Source organism: Lemur catta, chromosome 23 (assembly GCF_020740605.2).
Source record: "Lemur catta isolate mLemCat1 chromosome 23, mLemCat1.pri, whole genome shotgun sequence".
In the NCBI taxonomy this organism is placed as follows: domain Eukaryota; kingdom Metazoa; phylum Chordata; class Mammalia; order Primates; family Lemuridae; genus Lemur; species Lemur catta.
In genome coordinates this window covers 11,657,988-11,676,332 of record NC_059150.1, presented here as the reverse complement: position 1 = coordinate 11,676,332, position 18,345 = coordinate 11,657,988, and positions in this window count along the sequence as shown.

Below are 18,345 nucleotides of genomic sequence, written 5' to 3'. Positions count from 1 at the left end.
AAATGCCATGATGCAGGACCCACGTCAGGATAGGGCTAGGCAAGTGAGGTGCCCGGAAGAAAACATTGAAGGAGACCTCACCTGGGTCCTCCAGTCATTGGAAGGCAGGTTCAGCTCCTGCAAACCCAGCTGTCAATGTGCGCCCCTGGCACTTGGCTCTCACTTCACCATAGCCCTGGCCCCCATGGGATTCCTGGGATTGGCTTCAAAATTATCCAATAGTAATGAGAGGAGGGTGGGTGGGATTATAAATGAGACAAAATTTAAAGCTTTCTATAATTAAAAAATATAATTTTTAAAAATCCTTAAAACAGGTCATGCCATTTTTTAAAAATTTAAGCTAACAGTAACTTCTGAAATAACTTACAGTAATTACTGCTTTCGGGTTTACTCCTACTCAGCACTAAACCGTGAGTGCTTTCACTTCGGAACCTATTCAGCTTTGATTGATTGATTCAAACATCTGCATCCCGCCCTCATCTCTCTGAACCAGGTTCTGTGCTAGGAGCTGGAGATACAACCTGGAACAGGAAGCCCCTTCCCGCATAACACATTCCTGTAAAGGACAAAGACAAAAAGAAACAAACTGGCACAAAAGGGGGTGGGGTATTCCTAAGACAGAAAATCACAAAAGGGGATGTATTTTAGGAAGGGGTTGGGGGAAGGCCTCTCTAAGGTGGTGCTACTTAAGCTGAGACCTATGAACTAAAATAAAAATCTTAAGACCCCCAGCTGACTGAATGGACCCCCTCTTGGCCAAGGGGATACCAGAAATACCCTAAAGCTGAGTTGCTGGCCGGAGGGAGGTCAGACATGCCTCATCATGCCCCCTTCCCTTGTTGATATCCTTTGTAACTCATTAGCAGGCCTAAGGCTATGCAAGACAAAGCTTAAACCACACCTGCACGTCCTCAATGTACTCAACAGATCTGGTGAGTGTGAGTATTTGTTGGATGACTTGTCTCTGATTAACAGACTTCCTGATCTTCACTTAAAATATTCCAAGCCTTTAGACAAAGCCTCATTTCTTTAACCAATTACAAATCAAAGAATCTTTAAACCCACCTATAACCTGTAATCCCCTGCTTCGAGATGTCCCATCTTTTTGGGCCAAACCAATGTATGCCTCCCCCGTGTTGATTTATGACTTTACCTGTAATTCCTGTTTCCCTGAAATGTATAAAACCAAACTGTGACCCAACCATGGAGAGAACACTTGCTCAAGGCTTCTTGGGCATGGCTCTCCGGGCCATGGTCACACATACTAGGCTAAGAATAAACCTCTTTGAATTATTTCACAGAGTTTGGGTTCTTTTCCATTGGCAGACCTAAAGGAGGAAAAGGAGTCGGCCATGTGAGGGTGATGGGAAAACTCCAGGCAGAGGCAGCACGAATCAGGCGGACAAAGGCCCAAGGTCGAGAAAAACCTTGCAGGTTCAAGGAAATCAGAGAAGTCTGATGAGGCTGGCATGGAAAGAGCAAAGGGTACATGGAGCAGAGGAAGCTGAAGAAATAGGCATGAGCTGGATCATGTCAGTCTTTAGAGCCACAATGAGATGTTTACCTGTCTGTTTGCTCGGTTTTTAATCTTATATCCACTATAACAAACAGAGTGCCTGGTGCATAATACACTGAATGTATCGATCTAGATTAACTCCTATATTTGGAAAGTTGCTCTGTTGGAAGCTCAGACATATGCTCTTTATGGATTAAATCTTAAATTTGTGTTAACCACAGTTCTGTTGACTTCTCAAGTCTGTCTCTTTACATCAAGGAACCTATTGAAACTGGTCTGTTTAACTCCTTCCCTGCTTCAGCATGGGTTTGGCAGAGAATAATCTGTGAATGAATCTGAGAGTCCTTCATGCTTTTCCACAGCTTGAAGTGAATTGCAAGGTGGAATTAATTGAGGTTGGCAGGACTAGAAATTGGACATAGCCTCTTAGTTCTAGTGGCATGAAGTCTTTCCAGTGTGGCTTCCTAATTTGGTTTGAAATACATTTTTGGAATGTCAAACATTCCCATATTCAAAGGTAAGTATATATGCATATTCCAAAGCCAAATAAAAATATCTTTTGGCTTATCTTCCATTTTCTATCACTCAGGGTGCAGTTCCCCTCATTTAGTACCCATGATCAAGAATTAACATCATACCTCAGACACAAATGAACGGGAAAGGTAACACAGGGGAGAGCCTTTCAAAGTAGCCTGAAATAGAAGCAATTTGTCCAGGTTTAATTTATTGGGCAAAAGAACTTTCACCCGTTAGGAGAACAAGGTAATCTAGCTCGAGAACAAATGGACTGCTCGCTTTCTTTATAATTGTTTACATTTAATAGCATTATAAGGGTGTGATAGCTGTTCCAAACTGAAAGCAATTTAATGAAAATGTATTCACATTGGTAGCATTGATATGCTAATGCTGGGAATGAAATATAAACCTTTGGTGAAATGAACGCTAAAAAAGGCACCGAAAGGCTTTGTTCATCAATTCACATGGAAGGGAACTCCAGAGAAGGAGAGCCTGGAAAATGCTCTCCCTTCCTGTATCCTACAAGCTGTGGATGCAGGGAACTCAGGTAAACGGAGATGGGAAGAGGCCTCTGTGGTCTGACACCACCTTGGAAGGGAGCAGATTCCACCACATCCTCAATCCCAACCCACATCTTCATTTCCAAAAAACAAACAAACAAAAAAACCAAAAAAACACATGTAAAATTCATCTTTAGCAAATCTTCCCCTGATTAACCCCATCCAGATCCTGATCAATCCCTCCACTTCGTTACCATTTACATACGGAACTTTTTGCACATGTTGATGTCTTGCTTCAAAGAACACAATTTGCTGACACATTGTTCCAGATCATTTCATCTGAACATTTTTGTGTTCATTTGAGAATTCAGGTGCCTGGAAGTTTTCCCTTTCATTTGGGAATTCAGGTATAAAGTCAATTTTCTATAATTGTTTGTGGCATTATTCCCAGAAGGGGAACAATTGGATGACATTTCCATCCAAGATGAAAACTGACCAGCCATTTTGTTTGAACACTGCTTAGTCACTGGAATTCCAATTCGGTTGGTATAACGTGTATTGATTCCTCCCGTATGTTCTTTAATCAGTTCCCCAGTGTCTCCACTTCCTTCTCCTTCCCCTTTATCAGTAGCTCTAGGAACATGGACATCTGCCCAGAGGTGGTCAATTCTGCTGCAATAGGGAATTTTCCACCCATGTATGCAGAAGTAAAAATGAAACAAAAGTCTAAAAGAAACTAGTAAAAAAAAAAAAAAGGTCGGCTTGGACTCATTTCCTCAAGGCTCCCAGGGCTGCTTTCTATTAAATTGGATGACTGCTTTCCTCCAGTCTGTAGACAGGATACGTGGTCATTTATTTTCAGAGCTGACTGGGCTTCTTTGCATATGAGACCAGTGGCCTGCCTGTCAAAGAAAATCTGAACCGACGCAGCCTATGTGTTCTTATGAACTTGCAAACATCCTCATCTCCACTCCAAAATCTCAGAGGAGGAAGGAGTCTAAAACTCTGAACCAGAAAATCAGTGTTGCTGATGATAAAGATACATTAAAAATAACAGGAGATCTTACCTGGAGCAGATTCCAAGGGCCTTAGAACGTCTTGTAAAGCTGACTGTATGTTTGGCCTCCATTCATTTCTCTGCATGAAGAATAAGCATTAAACGTGTACAACTAGAAGCAGAATCCGTAATATTGGCTCACCCCCTCCTTCTCTTCACCACCTCAAACTCCATTCCCCCAGCAAGAGCTCCTTTCTCCGCCCAGGACTGGGAAGTAAGCCTTTGTCCCTGGCCACCCCTAAAGCCCTCTCTCCAGGTCATGCTCCTTGTGTTTGCTTTTATTCATTTGAGCATAGTTTTCCTGATCTTGCCGGCAGACTGTTTGCTCAGAGGGGGAACACAGAGCCTCATTCAATTTATAATCCCATAGTTACCAAAGTAGTAACAATAAATATATTTTCAATAAATATTGATCCATCTAAAACCTGAACTTTTAAAGGACCAGATCTTGGTTACTTATTTTGCACAGCACCTCAAACAAAACAGGACTAAAGCAAAACTATCAAATAAGAATTGGTGGACATCGTCTCTAGGCCAGTAAGTGAGAAGTCCATTAGCATTTGAGTTGGGGGAGGTGAGGGATGGGGTAGGAGAACAGTGTCAAAGAGAATGAAGAAATTCATCCCAATCTTTTCCTCCTCATTTCTGGGCATACAGGATCCCAAACCCCTGATCACCATGAGAAGCAAAAGATTTCTTTCTCTAAGACAGAGAGGATGGTCTCAAAGGCCTGACTTCAGTACGGGTGTGGCCGGTAGAGAGGATGGTGGAGGAAGGAGGGGTAGGATTGAGACTGGGAATTGCTTGCTGTCAGAGTAGATGGGGCCTAGGAGAGTCTCCTAGTCCAACTTACATATTTTAACAGATAAGAAAAAGGAGGTCCTGAGAGGATGAGACTGACCCCCAACCTATGGTAAGTTGCATAATTATTTCATTATATATTACAATGTAACAATAATAGAAATAAAGTACACAATAAATCTAATGCGCTTGAATCATCCCAAAACCATCCACCAACCCCACCCCCTGGGTCCACAGGACATTTGTCTTCCATGAAAACGGTCCCTGGTGCCAAAAAGGTTGGGGACCGCTGCTCTAGGCCACAGAGTTCATCCTGAGCAAAACAGAGATTAGAGCCCAGGGTTTCCTGACCCCTGGTTTTATATTTTGAACTATCAAGTCAATTAATTTTATCTCTTTAATAAAAATAATAATGATGATGACAGTGAACATCTAGAATTAATGTATGAAAAGTGGAGACCCCCTGATTGAGATTTTTACAAACTGCCTATAAGCTGTCTATGAGAGATACACCTAGGATGACCCAGGAGAGCTGTAATGAAGGGATGGTAATGGACAGTGTCAGCAAGGATGTGAAGTACGCTGCCAGTGTGAAGGCAAATTGGCACAGCCGCTTTAGAGAACTAGTGGGTGATAATCTGGGAAAGTTGAAGCCCCTATGCCCTTGAACCCAGTGATTCCACCTCCAGGTGTAGAAACTCTCCTACATGTGCATGGAAAAAAAAAACTGTTCATGAGTGTAAATTACATTAGAAATAGCAACCAAAAGGGAGCCCTGTCAGAGGTCAGGATCCCCAGGAAATAGACTCTGAGATGGATACCTGCGGGCAGGAGAGCTTAAGTAGTAGTCCTTGTAGCAACGTCTGAGAGAGAGAGAGAGAGAGAGAGAGAGAGAGAGAGAGAGAGAGAGCAGCAGGATTGGACAGAGGGAGAAAGTGAACTAGGATGGAGTAGTATCAGAGATCCCAGATGACCCCACAGAGAATTCTGGATCTGGAACTGCCCTCAAAGTTGTCCCAAACAAAGGCACGGAGGCCATGTCTTTGTACCTTCATCAACAATTGCTGGATGCAGGCTGCCCTGGGAAGAGGCGTGACTTTGGGTGAGCAGCTCGCTTTGGGCGAGAGCAAGGCCTAAGGAAGGACTCAGCTGCGACCCATTAGCAGCCAGCATTCCCTGCACCTGGAGAATGGTGTCACGGTGCTGAAGGGAGAACCAGGTGGCACAACACGGCATCCACTACGGCACTCTCTACCCCCAAAAATATGCAGCCAGAAATGTAAGCACATTTATGAAAGAAATTTGGGATCAAAAAAGAAATAAGCCTGCAAATATCAAACTACTTGGAAATGAAAAATAAACAGAATACAACATACCAAAATCAATTGTATGTACCCTAAATGAATCCTAAGAAAATTAATGGCCTTAAATGCATTTGATAGAAAATAAAATCGTCAGTAGTTGAACTAGTTAAAAATCTAGAAAAGGAAAAATAAATAAACCAAACAAAGCGAAAAGAATTAATGAAGATAAACCCAGAAAGCAATGAAAGATAATATTATTTTAAAGCACTGATCAATAAAACTAAGAGCTAAGTCTTTAAAAAGACCAATAAATAAGCTGGCCGAGTCTAATCAAGAAAAGAATGAAAGCTACAAATGAATAGAAAAGGGTACTTAACTTTGGGTACAATTTTTTAGTTATAAGATAATTCTGTGTATAATGTTATGCCAATAAATTTGAAACCTAGATTAAAATGATGATTTTATAGGAAAATATAAATTATAACAGTGTCAAAAAGAAATATAAACAACAACAGATCGATAACCTTTGGAAAAATTCTACCAAGCATTCTAAAGAACAGAGAATTTTCAACTCATATCAAATCATGTGTAACATAAAAAAAAGATGGAAAATTACTAAACTCATTGTATGAAGCCAGCACAATTCTGATGCCAAGACTGGACAAGTACAATACAAGAAAACAAAACTGTCAGCCAAAACCACCTGTGTGAATAGACATGCAAAAGTCCTAGATAAAATATTAGCAAATTTATTAGTAGCATATTAAAAAATAATAATGAATCAATATAGTCTTACCCTACAAGAATGGCTCCTATAGACAACTTTAAATATCCACTAACGTAATCCACTGCATTAATATATTAAAGGAAAAATCAATATAATTATCTCAGTAGATGCCCCCCAAATCAACACCCATTTATAATGTGGATTATTTCTGATATCAGTGACTACAATGAACTACATGGACCCCAAGGCCCAACACAACCTGGCCTCCTATTATCTCTCTGCTTCATCTTTTTCCAGCTCACTAGATAAAGGAAACAAAGAATAGCATTAATAATTGCCACAGTGATTGAAATATAATGGGCTAAGTTTCAGAGAGTTCCTCTGAAAAAAAGGAACCCAAAAAATTCAGCATAAAATTCACCTTGAATGTTCAGCCAACTCTTGAGCACAAAACCTAAAAAGACCTAACAGAGAACAGCCTGGGAAACTAAGACCTGAGCAGAGAATTCAGAGGTCGTAGGTTGCTAAGGAGATGTTGAGGTGCCAGTCCAGCCCAAGTGGATATATCCTGGTGAAAATCTCAGGCTTTCAGTACTATGGTTTTGTAGGATTTTACTATTGGGGAAACTGAGTAAAAGGTCCACAAGATCCCTCTGTACTATTTCTTACAACTGCATATCAATCTATAATTATCTCAAAATAAAGTTTTATTTAAAAAAATGAAGCCAAAAAGAAACGGTCTCAGACAAGCCAAAGCTAAGAAAAGTTGAGCAAATTCATCATTAGCATTTCTACACTACAAGATACACTAAAGGAAGTTCTTCAGACTAAAGATGACTTCAATGGAACCACAGAGTGCAAGATGAATGACTAATGTCAGAAAGGGTAAATATTATAAGCATTTTAAAGCAAGAATAATAATAACAAAATAGCAAACACAGAAACATAACACCACCACCCCCGACTTATCCTATAACCCAGTAATTCCACATTTCAATATTCACCCTAGAGAAACACATTCATATACACAAGCAAAATGAGGCATGTACGAGGGTATTCATTGCAGCTTTTTTAGTAATAGCAACAACTTGAAAACAATATGAATATCCATCAGTAGAGGATGGCTAAACAAACTGTCTTGTACATACAGGGAAAAACTATGCAGTGGTTAAAAAAAGACTGGGATTATATCTGATTGTGCTAATACAGAAAAAGATTTGAAAAAGCAAATAATAGAAATACATGTGCAGTATGTACTGTTTATGTAAAACATATTTTAATTTTCTGAAGCATGTATTATGCATATATGTAACATTTTTGAGCACTTACTATATGCTGGACATTGTTCCAAGTACTTTATACAAATTAACTCTTTTAATCCTCATAAAATCCTATACAATAGGTATTATATTGTCTCCATTTTTGCAGGGGAAGAAACTGAGGTGTAGAGTTATGTAACTTGCTCAGATCACTCAGGTGATAAGTGACGAGGCTGGAACTCAAAGGTTTACCCAAGGTTTACCCGAGCAGATGGGCTCCAGAGTCGGTGCCGTATTGTTCCTCCAATAGTGCCCTTGGGGCTCACAAGAAGCACTCCAAATTTTTAACAATGCCCATCTCCAGCAAGAAGAATGGGACTGAGGTGGCAATGTGGAGTCCTGTCTGTACTGTCTGAATGCTTAACACGAATGAACCCACATATTGTTTAGGAATTTAAAAATAACAATTCAAATTTCAGAGTAAAGTGATGAACCTTAGTAGAAAAAAAAAAAAACGTTTGGAATGAATTAAAAAGTAAAAGTTTAATGCAATGGTGGCCTGATTCCATACCAAGAGTAAGGCCTCTACGTAGAAATATATGTATACGTATATCTACACACAAATAAAAGCAATTTATAAAATGGTTTCTGGAAGTACATTTACTGTTATCAAAATATGTCATGGAGTAAAGGGTAAAATGTTCACAGAAGTTGAAAAGTCACGAGACAGGAATGCAGTTGAGGACCTGAAAGCCAAGAGTCTTAGAAATATTTTCATATTTATGAATTTGGGGGTCTCAGACTATATCTTTTGTGGATGCTGAGAGTCTATCATATTAAAATATGTATGAACCCAGCAAATAAGTTACTGATTCAATTGTTCCTTGCAGGAGACACATTATTAAATTAAAATCATTCTATCCCCAAATAAGTTATTAATGTGTCAGGAATACACAACTTGCTGGTTCACTTTTGAGTCAAAAAGGGATTAAACAGGCTCCTACGTAACTTGAACCATACCTAGGACTCTGTAAAGCTGGGAGTTTCTCACTCAGACCACGCAGCTCCAGCAGGCAAAGCTTGGACCAAAGACAGACAGCTGGGAAAGACAGAGCAGTCGCATCAAAGAATCTTAGGGCAGAATCAGACCTTGGGAAGTCACTTAAGCCTTCCGTCCAGCCCTCACATATACGGGAGGACCCCCGACCCTTTTTTAAATTATTACTGTTATTTTAAAGGTAACATTCCACAACCTTCCTGTGTCAGGAAGTCCTTGTTGAGCTCTAGCCCAGATTCTCCTTGAGATATTTGGAAACTTTGTCTATCCACAGAGGAGCAAGAGATGAAATACAAGACTCCAAAAATATATTGACAAACTCTCTTAGGCCAAAATGAGATTCACACCCACTTTAAGAAACTATATACAAAATTCTGTTCTTGTAAAACAGATCAGTCTTGGGATAAGGAGTAGGTAGAGAAGGGAAGACAAGTTTTAATGTTACGAAGGGGAGTTATATTATTAAAAATGGAGTTATTGTGTGATTCTTTAAGGGGAGTTTTTATGGCATATTTAAGTGATTGTTTAAAGAATAGCAACAGCTTTATAGAAAATTTTAATAGGCAAATGGCAAGTTAAACTTCCCATTGCTCACTGCGTGTCTGTAAATCATGAAAATGTGTAAATTAATATGCTGAGCACTCCTCAATCCACTTGGCTAGTCCATGCATCTTCTGGGGGTCTTCCTGTGCAGAAAGGAGCAAGGAGTGAGTCAGAACAGGGGGCCATCCGCCAGAATCAGGGTACCTGAAGAAAGGTGATGAAGGAAGATGCGTTCAGGACAGACAGCAGAATCAAAAGCACCCAGCTGCCAAACAGGTGGTATCATTACACTTCCTGAAAGATTTATCCAGAATGAAGCAGCCTCCGACGCTGTGCTCCAACTGCAGGGCGCCTTCCACCCCTCCAGCTCAGCATTCTGCAGCTCACACCTCTGCTGGCTCCTGGCACAAGGTGCTCGCCACCTAGAACACCCTCCCTGCGCATCTCCCCAACAGCTTCTATCTGTTCTTCAGGTCTCCGGTGAGATTTCCTCTCTTCTTAAAAATCTCTCCTGTGCCCCCTAGAAGTTTCCAGTGATACTGGAACAGCCCACTCCTCCCCTCTCGCAGCCCTTCTCGCAGTCGCTTATAAGTGTCTGTAGAGGTGCCTGTCCTTGTCCTATGTGTGTAAGCTCCACCACCTCCATGGTGACGTCCCCAGCCTCTAACATACTGCCTGGTGCATGGTAGATACCAAATAACTATTTGCTGAATAAATGAATCAAATGGCAAATTGCCTCTCCTTACCATCAAAAAGTAGAAATGAGTCAAGATACTGTAGTACACCCAGATGCTCTGAAAGGATGAAAATAATAAATGAGGGGAACTAACCATGATGTGGAATGATGGGAGGACGGCCAGCTTGGTGACACCGTACGTGGATTACCTTTGTCAGATGCTCCTACCCAAATTGCTTTCCCTTCCACACCAGAATGTTCCTGGAGTACTGTCCTCACCAGCAACCCACAGACACGTTGAAAATGCTAACACTACTCACCCAAGCAAGGTGGAATCGGCCAGGTAAATCTGTCCTGTACAAATCACGCAAGGTGTTCCAAAGCCAAGTAGAAATGAACGTTGGATTAGCCCTCCACTCATGCAGATAATTGAGAGTGAGTCCAGTTTGGGGTTTGTTTGCTCTTGTACTTTGAAATCCTGGCCATGGGATCCCGCCAGCCTGGGAGGAGAGTGGGGCCAGCAAGACAGGGCAGGGCAGAGCTGTGGAGGAGAAGGAGGTCCCTGTCCTGTAGGAGGTAGTGGTTGGGGGGACACTGCTGGCCCAGCCTCCCCTGAGCAGCCCACTGGGGTCTACTGGGTTGGGATCCGTGAAGAACTAATTCTGTACCAGGTTCTTTCATTATTTCTCCAGACCTAGAGAAATTGTGGGAAGCAAAGGCTGACAGCCATGTTATCTAGGTGCTGGATGCGCACACCAAGAAGCAATAAGAATTTGAATAAAAAGCACATTATCCTCAGAGAGGAAGGAAGAAAAGGAAAAAAAGTAACCCACCCACCGTGTGTATGCCAAGTCACAAAATTTAATTAGGAAGATAAGAATTTGGGGGAAGGGGGGGCTGCGAGATTGGGTTGATGTTCCCTATTTTCCTAGTTATGAGCTCGGGGAAGGGAGTAGAAGAAATAATTTAAGCACAGAATTAACATCTTCTAATAATCTTAGACAAAACCCGGGTCTGTTTTGCTTTGGTTTGTAAATTAGCTCATGATTAAAGTGTCTCTTCAGCCATGCGCCATTGTCTTCCCGGGCCTGTTTGCTGAATGCCGCCTGACCCAAACGCCCTTGTCGCTCAAGTACAAGATTCGAAAGCGTGAGGGAACAATTATTATAAAGTGAAGTACTTGCAGTTTTGCTGCAAAATCAATGAACTTTTCAAGTGATTTTTATCATATTTTGCAGCTGTTCTGTTGGCTCTTGAGTGGTTATCACACCGTCAGCCCTGGTGTTTTTAAAGAGCCTTGTTCATCTGGAAGCCTCACCTTCCCCTTGAAGAGCAGCTGACGCCACCCTGGCTGCAGAGCCAGGCTGCCAGAGTGAGAATTGCCAGGGGACGGTGTGAGTGACTGTGAGCGTTCTGCTCGGGGCTCCCCTGACTTTCTCCTTTTAGCATTCGGGGCAATCGTGGGCCTGGGTTCTCGCCCCAGCTCGTGTTAATCTGGCTTATGTTAGAGAGAAACTCCAGGAAGGCTGATCTTGCATCTTCTAACATCACAAGCTGACGGGGATGGAAAGTGCTTTAGAGGTCAACTAGCCTTCGTGTTCCTCCTGGGAAGCCGAGGCTCATGGAGATTGCAGGTTGGGCCCAAGAGTACCCAACGCACTAGAGATACAGGCCTTCAAGAGTCATGTCCGTGCAGACTTGGGGACCACGCCTGCCTCTGCCACATCTGCTGTGTGGGAGCCCAGAGGGGAGCGGGTGGCTGCAGTCAGCACTGCCTGTGAGCCGGAGGAGAGGGGAAGGAACGCCCCTGTCCCATGCCATCTTCTGTCAAATGAGCCTAGAGACTAAACCACGTCCATCAGGCCTGGAAGGAGTTGAGCTTGAGGACACTGAGGAAGTAAAATCTAACAGGAATCTGCTGCCTGAAACCTATTTGGTTCATTTTTCTCATATTCACTGAGAATCCAGGTGACCCACATAAAATACTAAAGCTTCAATGGATAGGTTTACTTGAAATGACTCAAAAATGGATCTATTTCATAACATTAAACAACACTATATTTAGTTGTGATGCTGAATTAGTAAGCAATTGTGGAACTATGACCACTGTCCTCTCTTCCCCTAATGGTTCTGAATTCAATGCACTGTCACCCCCAGTAGAAGAATCAGAGCTGGGGTTAGAGGTGAACCGTGAGGGAGTGCTCTTTTGAATGTATTTTCTCCAGTAAACCTGCCTTAGATAACCTGATGTTTGTGATCAACCACCAGTTAATCAATAGGTATTTCCGCAGCACTTGCTACGTGCTCAACACAGAGATAAATTCTCTGAGTTGCACAAAAGAAGGATAAAAGGTAATTCCTGACTGCAGGAGACAGAGGACCAAAATCCACGGTGTTTACTCTAGGATAGGCCTTGACTGGTCTCTCGAGATGGGTGGAGAGAGGGGAGGAAAAGCCACGGCAGGGGAGCATCACAGGAGAAGGTGGGGTCAGGACAGGCAGGAGTAGAGCACTGCACTTGGATTATCTCAAAGACCTGCCTGAGCCAGGTGAAGCTAGTGAAGAAGTTAGGCGTTTTGTTTTTGTTTTTGTTTGAGACAGGGTCTCATTCTGTCACCCTGGGTAGAGTGTGGTGGCATCATCATAGCTCACTGCAACCTCCATTTCCTGGGCTCAAGCAATCCTCCTGCGTCAGCCTCCCGAGTAGCTGGGACTACAGGCACACACCACCATGCCCAGCTTATTTTTTGTATTTTTTTGTAGAGACAGGTCTCCTTTGTTGCTCAGGCTGGTCTCCAACTCATGGCCTCAAGCAATCCTCCTGCCTCAGCCTCCCTAAGTGCTAAGATTATAAGCATGAGCCACTGTGTGGCTAATGTTTCCTATTTTTGGTAGAGACAGGGTCTTGCTCTTGCTCAGGCTGGTCTCAAATGCCTGAGCTCAAGTGATCCTCCCACCTTTGCCTCCCCCGAGTTCCAGGATTGCAGGCGTGAGCCACCGCACCCAGCCAAGAATAGGGTTTTAATTCCATCTGATGGTGCTAATTTGGGGGTGAATCCGGAAGGGAGTTTAATATGGTTATCCCCAAATAAGTGACTACAAACTCAGCTATTGACACTGTCTTTTATTTAATCTTCTAGCTTTGAGAAGACACAATGGCAAACCAGGGAACTCTTACCAGGGATTGGTTGGTTGTTGGGAAAAGAAGTTGACCACAGTGATAGTGAACAGGTATTGAGTTCTTTCTACATACAAGGTGCTATACTAAGTACTTAACCTTCTTTAAGTAGGTTATCATTTAATCCTGACAACCACTCCATAAGGCAGGTGCTATCATCAGCTCCATTTTGCAGAAGAGGAAGCTTAGTCACAGAGAGGTTAAATAGATGCAAAGATTAAGGCAACTTGTTCCTGTTCTCCTACCCAATTTGGGGCAATGGAGGGGAGGTCAGTTCTCCATGGGAGAGCAGAGCAGGGAAACGGGTGTTGTATGCACAAAAATCGGGTTTTAAATAAAGCCTGGAAGAAATTCTGAAGAGTAAGTAGTGCAGAGCAGTCTCTAATAAAATTTACTACTGCCCACAAAACACTCTTCTGAGAGCCTGCAATGGCTCCACAGGCAGAATCAAACACCGCTTCAAAGGTGGGCCGTCTCCAGGGGATGGTGGGGTGGGAAGCAGACATCAATCACAGAGGAGTCAGAAGCCCAGAATCCAAGAGAAAGCTGGGGCCATCTTAGTAGTCATTATGGACTAAAACGTTGCAAAATTCATATGGCACAGTCCTAAGGACTATATTTGAAGATAGGGCCCTCAAAGAGGTAATTGGGTTAAATGAGCTTACAAGGGTGGGACCCTAATCCAACATGACTGGTGTCCTTGTAAGAAGAGAAAGAGACACCAGGATTGTGCACACACAGAGAAAAGGCCACATGAGGACACAGGCAGCCATCTGCAAGCCAAGGACAAAGGCCTCAAGAGAAATCAAACCTGCCAACACCTTGATCTTGGACTTCCAGCCTCTAGAACTCTGGGGAAATTAATGTCTGTTGTTTAAGTTACCCATTCTGTGGTATTTTGTTACGGCAACCCTAGCAGATTAATACAATCATATATTGAGATTTTGTGGGAAGAGACAAAATCTATCTCTACGTGGGTACTGGGCTTGGTGGGGTGAGTTACAGAGCCTAAAACAACCTATTGTCGCAGAGCAGAGGTAAAGCCCCCCATTACCGTGCAGAAATTCTGGCCTGAAGGCTGATTTAAAAGTTTCAAGCCACACAGGAAAGATCCTGGGAGGAAAGCCTCACAGAGAGGGAAGATGACAAATTACAAAGGACATCTGTGATGGTTTATATAAGGAAACTGCTTCCGATATCGTCCAATCACCAAGACTTCCCGAGTTGAGGCCACTGGGATTTCTATAGGGAGCCTTAGCCCAAAACACAGCAGCAGTGAACCCTGGGGGTCAGGGACAAAAAATCAATACACGCACTGCCTTTGAAAGCTCAAGATGTTCTATAAAAGCTTTGCGCAAGGACAAGAAAAAATAGAGTTCCTTTGGCTCTAGAGATTTTTTTTTCCTTTTTTTTTTTTTTTTTAAACAGATTGCCTGTCTGCTCCAAGAGATGGAGATTGAAAAGTCTTATTCTCTGTGTGAAGGATCAGAGAAAACCTTGAAAATCTCACCATCCTAGAGGATTCACAAAGGGTCTCAAGAAGCAGCGGGACAGTGTGGGACTCGTGTTCTGGCTTGCGTGGATGTCGGGTGGCACAGGGCTCCCCGCCAGCGCTGGGACCGTGTCTTTGAAGTGACAGAGCTGCCCTTGTTAGGAACACTCGCCCAGGCCTGAGGCTCTGTCTCCGGACACAGCAATTTAGGGGAAAGTTAAATAAAAAATAAAACGAGGTCTCTACTTCTTGGGGTTTTTGGCCTAATTGCAGAAGGCTCAAACTTGCATGCACCTAAGAATCATCAGGGGGGGTCATGAAAAACACAGATTCCCCAGCTTCCACCCCCAGAGAGACGCTGCTTCAGCAAGCTAGAGCAGTGTTTCCCAAACTACCCCTGCTGAAAGGCCAGTTTTTATTTATTTCCACTCCATCGCAGATGGATAGTTTCAAAAAATATAATACAAAGGCATTTATCAAATTCAACTACAAAGAGACATAATATAGTCCCTAATTTTTTTATTATTAGATTCAAAGGATGTAAAATGACTCTGTCAATTGTCCTAAAGCTTTCTAAATGCCTACTCTCAATTTTTGTTCTTATCCCCCTGAAAATTGGTCATAAACAGCCCGTGAACAGCAGGCGTAGGTCTGGGAATCTTATTCACAGTTGTTCTACAGTGGGGCCCACCCCACACCAGCCCCAGTGATTAGGATACAATTCTTCAGGAACTGAACTTGAAGAAACAGTCACATAAGCTGACATTGTCCAAGACAGCTGCCACTTCGCCACGTGTGGCTACTGAGCATTGGCTGGTCCACGTGGTGATATGCCGTCAGTATAACACATGCGCTGGATTTCAAACACTAGTATGAAAAAAGAACGTAAAATGTCTGCTTAATAATTTTTATATTGATTACATGTTGAAACAATAGTACTTTGAACATATTATCTGTTTCTTTTTTTAACATGGCTACTGGAAAGTTCTAAATTGCATATGAGGCTGGCATCATATGTATATTGGACTGCACTGATCTAAGCTTAAAATGACTTTGTTTGCACTTATGCATTCATTTCTTCATCTACGTTGAGCATTTACTCCGAGCCGTGTGTAAACCAGACATATCCTTGCCTTCCAGGAATTTACTGCCTGGTTCCCACGGCTCATGTCTTGCTCTCATAGCAAACAAACATCACCTTAGATGTGCTGGATCAAAGTGGCAAATACCGAGGAAAGAAGCAAAGGCTTTTGTGGAATCAGTAGCAGACCCAAAACAAGCTGAAAATAAAAATAAGAGCAATAGTAATAATACTGGCAGTGAATAAATGCTCACCATGGGCCAGGTGCTATTCTTAGCACTTTGCAGACAGGACCTGACTTAATCCTCATGACACTCCTGTGAAAGAGAGTAACAGGTTTATGTGTCAACTTGGCCAGGCTATAGGACTCGGTTAGTTAATCAAACACTCATCTGGGTGTTTCTGAGAAGGTATTTTGTGGATGTGGTTAACATCCACAATTGATAATATAGATGGTCCTCATCTAATCAGTTGAAGGCCTTGAGAGCAAAACAGTGGCGTCACAAAGAAGAAATTCTGCCTGCAGACTGTGGCGTCAACTCCTGCGTGAGATTCTAGCCGGCCGACCTACCCTACAGATTTGGGACTCACCGGCTCCCATCATTGCATGAGCCAATTCCTTAAAAGTAAATCAAGGATCACCCCCTGTATTGTCCAGGGTCCATATACTTTTATTTAAATAACTCCAGGAGGAAAATAAAGCGGAGAGAAAGAAATGTGGGGTGTGGGCAAAGGCCTGTCTGGACGTGCAGAAATGAGAAAATTGTTCTCAGGTTCCCTTGGCCACTGCAGAGACCCCTGCAGGGCAGACATGAGGAATGATGGCGGCTGGAAGCTGGCATGGAAAGTCACGCAGGCCCTTGAAGCCCAGGCTCCAAAGTTTGGACTGATGCTCATTTCAACAGCACGATCCTCTCCAGAAGGCTCCAAGAGGCAGCACGGTCCAGGAGATAAAGCTCGGGTTTGGAAACAGAAGGCCTGGACGGCGTTTGTGCCACCAACTCACCCTGTGCCCGCCAAGGGTGGGAGCGGCGTGGGGGCAGCAGGCCCAGTGTCCTCTGTGCACCGGGCGTCTCAGTCTGTAGAGCGGAGATAACACCTCCCGTTAGGAAAGGCTTGGGATGGCTTTGTGCTCCGTGAGTGCGAAGGGGTACCAGGTAGTTGGAGCCAGAAACAGTCCTCTTAGCAGTCAGCCTGCAGCGAAATTCTGCCTCCTGTCGTGCTCCAGTCCTCCTTTCCCGGGAGAAAGTGTGGACCGCAATCACTAGGGTGTGGCTTCTGCAGAAACTTCAGATTCCTGCCTTGTTGTGTTTGGTCTTCCCAACCAAGCACAGGCCAGCCTGTTCCTCCCCTGTCCTCCCTCCAGTCTCTTCCTCCAGAGACGCAGGCAGCTTGCCCCTGCTATGTTCTTCCTTCCTCTAAGTCTCCTGCCCTGCCCTCCTGCTGAGACTTCCTGAATTTCATCAGGGTTTCTCCCTGGACTGCTTTTTCCAGCCACTGAAAAGATACATAAAGCAAGAATGCCCCATCTATAAACAAACAAACGAATAAACAATATGCAGAACTGGGGAGATTTTGAATGATCATATTTGTGAGTACTGATGAGGATTCTGGTTCTTAAAAGTAAAGTTACCATGTGACCCAGCAGTTCCACTCCTAGGTGGAATAGACCCAAGAGAAATGAAAACATACGTCCACGCAAAGACTTATACACAGATGTTCACAAAAGCATTATTCACAACAGCCAGAAAGTGGAAACAACCCTAATGTCCACTAACTAATGTATGGATGAACAAAATGTGATATATCCATACAATGTAATCGTATTCAGCCGTAAAAAGAAAGAAGTTCCGACACAGGCTACAACGTGGATGAACCTTGAAAACGTTATGCCAAGTCTAAGAAGTCAGACACAAAAGGCCACACATTGTGTGATTAGGAATTCTCCAGAAGGGACAAATATGTAGAGTCAGAAAGTGGCTCAGTGGTTAACTAGGGCTGGTGGAAAGGGAAAGAGGAGATTGGGGGTTATGGCTGAGTGCCATGGGGTCTCTTTTGGAGGTAACAAAAATGTTTTAAAATTGATTGTGGCGATGGATGCATAATTCTGTGAATAAAATGAAAGGTCACTGACTGTGCCCTTTAAATGGGTAAATTTTATGGTATGTGAATTATATCCCAGTAAAGCTGTTTAAAAAGAAATACATAATGTGTATGAGCCCACAGTCCGCCAACCTCATTTAAAAAATCTCACCCATGTTATTGATACATACACCAAAAATGAAGAAAACATTATTGCTAAAGCTTTTGCACCGGAGGTATGTGCATTTCTGAAACTCGGCTCACACAGAGGAGACTCCGATCTAGCCCAGGGAACAGTAATATTGAAACCAGCTTAACTGGGCCCCATGTACCACATATCAGAGAGAAGGAACACCCCAGGGGAAGTATTATGGGTTGAACTGTATCCCCCATAAAGATGTTGTAATCCTAATCCCCAGCACCTGTGAGTGTAACTTTATTTGGAAATAGGGTCTTCACATTACTTCACAGAGGTAATCGAGCAAGATGAGGTCATTAAGGTGGCCCTAATCTAATGTGACGGGTGTTCTTATGAAAAGGGGAAATTTGAGCATAG